Below are 5,235 nucleotides of genomic sequence, written 5' to 3'. Positions count from 1 at the left end.
GCCGAGAATGTTCCGTCAACTTTGTTCGCGCATCTATGTTGCCTATACGTGCTGGCAGCAGGAAACTTCACTTTCGCTGTATCCGAAATCGCCCCCGGTTGGCATTGCCTTTTCAGCATGAGAAATACACAGCGTGTGAACTGGTTGAATTGCGTGTGTCTCACGCCCACATTTCTGGCTTAATATAATTTACATTTATACAACTGTCATTTTTAGGCTATAAATAATCTTTCTTAAAGATAAAAAATATATAATTTTAATTGACATTATAATTGATGAAATACGATTAAATGAACGACAAAGCTCTTGTGAGAAAATATTATTATTTTGATAATTAACTTTTTCAGCCCCCTGCATTCATGAAAAAATTGTCAAATTTTTTTGCTTCAGCTTACTTATTTATTAGAGATACGATCTCTATTTTGTTAATAACAAAATATTTACTGCATTTGAAGTTGTCTTTGAAAAAAAAAATCTAACTGATTCGGCCCTTTAAATTTAAACAGCCGTAAGGCGCGAAAAAGGCGCTCGAAACCAAAAGGTCAGAGGATTGTCAGTTGGAGGGAGGACGAATACTGCAAACAAACAATCAAGGTAAGATCGATACATTTATATTTTCTTAGCGATTGCTTCGTTATATCCATGTTGTATGAGTTAATGGAATAACTTCTAATTTCGAAGTAACATTATTTTGGCAGTTTATAGCTCTAAGCTAGATCTATTATGGTTATCGAATGCGAAATGAACAAGTATCGATTGAACGGCGCGCCAATACATTTAGATTTGCTCATGTTGCTCCGATCTTGCCAACCTTCAGTCAGTTCTGCACGGTGAAAGTATTTAACTCTTGTCTTATTTTGGCACAACAATGAAAAATGTATATATAATAGCCTATAGTGTAATTTTTCATTCATGTTTATACATTGGGCATACAGTAATACTGCAGTAACTGCACTAGTTTTATTACTTTGTGACAGCATTTTTCGTTAACTAGCAATAATGCACAAATTACTACATGCTTTTTCTTAAAATAATAGCTTTTATGAGATGATTACAAAGTAACAATAGCCTAATAGATATTATTGAGCAAGTTGGTTCAGGTATTATTACTCTATGTATTTCACATTTTTAGTATACCCTAGTAATTTTAAAATTAGTTTGCCTGCTTTTTTTTTTTTTTTTTTTTTCATTTAATGTTTTGAGTCAGGATGTTTTTCACCTTAATAACACATGTCAATGTGATTTGCTACAGAAAACTGCTGGTGGAAATAAAATGCTACAGTTTAGAGTTCACTGTCACCATTAAGGTAAGCTGCTGATACATTTCATGTGGTACAAAATAAAAAAGTATCAAGGAATATTTTTTTTGTTTTGTTCGTTTATATAAGCTACAATTTAAAAGTGTAATTTAAAGTGTAAAACTTAAAACTTTAAAGTGTAATTATTATTTTTAAACAGTTCTTATAAATACATACAGTATGTAATTCCATCAAAACATTTTTTTGAGGTGACTCAATCATGATCATGAGGTGACTAAAGATTCCCAGTTCCCAGCCATATTATACAATGATTTATTGCTTGTCTTTGTTGAATAATACAGAAGATAAAGAGCTTAAACAACTAGTATATTAAATCGCATTATTAGTAAAAAAAAAAAAAGTAAAAAAATTAATTTTTAAATAAAAAACACATTTAGATTATTTTCCAAAATCGTTCGACTAACATTATTACTTGTTCGGCCTCAAACTCTGACCATGATGACATTGTGTCACTACTAAAAGAGATTGAATCTGATCTTAGATTTGTTAGTCTACCTCTACTCCGTGTGTTTCACTGCACAGACCCTGTGCACCCAGAATGCGATCGTCCCAGATGTCCTTCATCTCCACCCGAAACCGCTTCGCCCCCCTCCGCGAGACGGAACGCGATGCTGTGATCGTCGGAGGCTCCATCGTCCGGCACGTCCGTGCTACGTCAGCTGAAGGTAGAGCGCACACTCACTGTTTCCCCGGTGCTCGTGTTCTCAATGTTTCTGCGAATGTTTACCCGCGATCCTGAAGGGCAACGAGAACATCGGTGCTGTCGTGCTGCACGCGGGGACAAACGACATCAAGCTGCAGCAGACGGAGACACTGAAGAGGGACTACAGGAGCCTGATCGAGACGGTACGCAGCACATCGCCCGCGGCGACGATCATCGTGTTAGGACTGCTTCCCACGTATCGACAAGGAAACGAAAGGTTCAGTAGACTGTTTGCTTTAAACGAATGGTTATTGTCATGGTATAAAGAACAGAAACTGCTCTTTGTTAATAATTGGAATCTTTTCTGGGAGCGTCCTAGGCTTTTTCGTGCTGATGGCCTGCACCCCAGCAGAGTCGGAGCGGAACTCCTGTCAGACAACATCTCCAGGACGCTACGCTCCATCTGACTAGTAAGCCAATTCTCAAATAACTGCCATGATGACTTTTGTTCTACCCACTTAAAAGATAGAAGTACTTGCGTTGTCCAATCTATACAGACTGTGTCTGTTCCCCGAATAGCGAGGTCTAAATATAAATTTAATGCAGGATCTAGAAAAAATCTGACCGTGATTAAACCAGAAAAACGCAAAATAAACGAACAAAAACTATTTTTAAAGCTTGGGCTCCTAAATATTAGATCACTCGCACCCAAAGCAGTTATTGTAAATGAAATGATCACAGATAATAATTTTGATGTACTCTGCCTGACTCGATAAAACAAAAACAACAAGCAGCCGAAAATGAATAGTGGAATAAAGTCGTTATTTTTGTTTGTTTTTTTGCGCACAAAAAGTATTCTCGTCGCTTGATAAACTTATGGTTGAACTAACATGAACAAACAGTGAATGACTGTAACATTAAAAAAGCTTAATAAATAATGCAGTTCATGTTAGTTAATACTAGTTAATACATTAATTAATGTTAACAATTAAGGCCTTAGAGTTACCAAACTGTTTAATGCACTGGTAGTTCCAGTCCATTTTTTCCCCATTCAGTATTAATGTGCTATTGCTATTAAAACACTATTGTAAAATCAGCATTCAACAGTGTACTTTGTTTTTGTGTGTATCCAATAAAGGCTTGCAAGATTGCCATGATGACGCAGATGGGCCCAGCCAAGGTGGTCAAATTCTTTAATTTTGGATGGCTCCATTTGCCAATGTCTTCTAGTGTGTTTACTTCTGCGTTGTCTGTTTTTTTTTGGATGACCAACTGGAAACATGTTTTGTTTTGTTTTTTGTTTAGTTCTAAGATGCTTTATATGCACATATTTTGTGTTTTTATTATTATTGCTATTTTTTTTTTTTAGATTGCTTTCCAGTTTTGAAAATGGAAACTTGCACTTGGTTGTTCTTTGACAATATTAATAAATAATGCAAATGTTTTCAGAAACGTGTTTAAATCATCTGTTGTAACTTCTCTTAACATAAAAAGGGGGCATTTTTAAATTTCTCTTTAGTTTATATCTCTTAGTGTCAATGATATGGCACAGCATGCACACACAAAAACACACAGTTATGGTTTATTTATGTAATTCTTGGCTAACATGTGGCTGAACAACTGGCCTACATGTGGAGCAGATCTGGCAAACAGGAGTGCATTGCAAAAGTGCCACCATTCCATGCTGCATGAGGAATGTTGGGAAAGACCAGGGTTTGTATAAAAATCAACTGTGGCCAGGTGTGGTTTATTTGGTTTGTTGTTGGGTTACATGTGGCATTGCTATGGCTTAATTGTGGCCCAAATCTGGCAAACATGAGTGGACTGCCTTAAGTGCCATAATGTTCATCTGGCCCACATACCGCGTGGAATGATGGCACTTGGGCGGTCCGCTCCTGTTTGCCAGATTTGGGCCACAATTAGGCCAAAGCAATGCCGCATGTCAGCCATAAACAAAACAAATGAAGCAGAACTGGCCCACATCTGGCCCAGACACCAAAATTGCTGTGGCCCAGATCCGGCCCACACTTTACGTTTTCATCTGGCCCACATACCGCGTGGAATGATGGCACTTGGGCGGTCCGCTCCTGTTTGCCAGATTTGGGCCACAATTAGGCCAAAGCAATGCCGCATGTCAGCCATAAACAAAACAAATGAAGCAGAACTGGCCCACATCTGGCCCAGACACCAAAATTGCTGTGGCCCAGATCTGGCCCACACTTGACATTTTCATCTGGCCCACATACCGCGTGGAATGATGGCACTTGGGCGGTCCGCTCCTGTTTGCCAGATTTGGGCCACAATTAAGCCATAGCAATGCCGCATGTCAGCCGTAAACAAAACAAATGAAGCAGAACTGGCCCACATCTGGCCCAGACACCAAAATTGCTGTGGCCCAGATCTGGCCCACACTTGACATTTTCATCTGGCCCACATACCGCGTGGAATGATGGCACTTGGGCGGTCCGCTCCTGTTTGCCAGATTTGGGCCACAATTAGGCCAAAGCAATGCCGCATGTCAGCCATAAACAAAACAAATGAAGCAGAACTGGCCCACATCTGGCCCAGACACCAAAATTGCTGTGGCCCAGATCTGGCCCACACTTGACATTTTCATCTGGCCCACATACCGCGTGGAATGATGGCACTTGGGCGGTCCGCTCCTGTTTGCCAGATTTGGGCCACAATTAAGCCATAGCAATGCCGCATGTCAGCCGTAAACAAAACAAATGAAGCAGAACTGGCCCACATCTGGCCCAGACACCAAAATTGCTGTGGCCCAGATCTGGCCCACACTTGACATTTTCATCTGGCCCACATACCGCGTGGAATGATGGCACTTGGGCGGTCCGCTCCTGTTTGCCAGATTTGGGCCACAATTAGGCCAAAGCAATGCCGCATGTCAGCCATAAACAAAACAAATGAAGCAGAACTGGCCCACATCTGGCCCAGACACCAAAATTGCTGTGGCCCAGATCCGGCCCACACTTCACATTTTCATCTGGCCCACATACCGCGTGGAATGATGGCACTTGGGCGGTCCGCTCCTGTTTGCCAGATTTGGGCCACAATTAAGCCATAGCAATGCCGCATGTCAGCCGTAAACAAAACAAATGAAGCAGAACTGGCCCACATCTGGCCCAGACACCAAAATTGCTGTGGCCCAGATCTGGCCCACACTTGACACTTTCATCTGGCCCACATACCGCGTGGAATGATGGCACTTGGGCGGTCCGCTCCTGTTTGCCAGATTTGGGCCACAATTAAGCCATA

The 5,235-nt window shown here is 40.7% G+C and overlaps 1 long non-coding RNA gene across 1 annotated transcript; it reads left to right on the top strand.

Annotated features, from left to right (window-relative positions):
• Nucleotides 1-518: 518 nt before the first annotated feature.
• Nucleotides 519-3,467, top strand: LOC306887984. Its single transcript, XR_013785712.1, has 5 exons — nucleotides 519-594; nucleotides 1,253-1,307; nucleotides 1,842-1,984; nucleotides 2,061-2,432; nucleotides 3,101-3,467. It is a non-coding gene; the product is annotated as an uncharacterized lncRNA (long non-coding RNA).
• Nucleotides 3,468-5,235: the final 1,768 nt, after the last annotated feature.

Source organism: Barbus barbus (assembly GCF_936440315.1).
Source record: "Barbus barbus genome assembly, chromosome: 22".
Classification (NCBI taxonomy): domain Eukaryota; kingdom Metazoa; phylum Chordata; class Actinopteri; order Cypriniformes; family Cyprinidae; genus Barbus; species Barbus barbus.
This window is presented reverse-complemented; position numbering and strand designations above follow the sequence as displayed.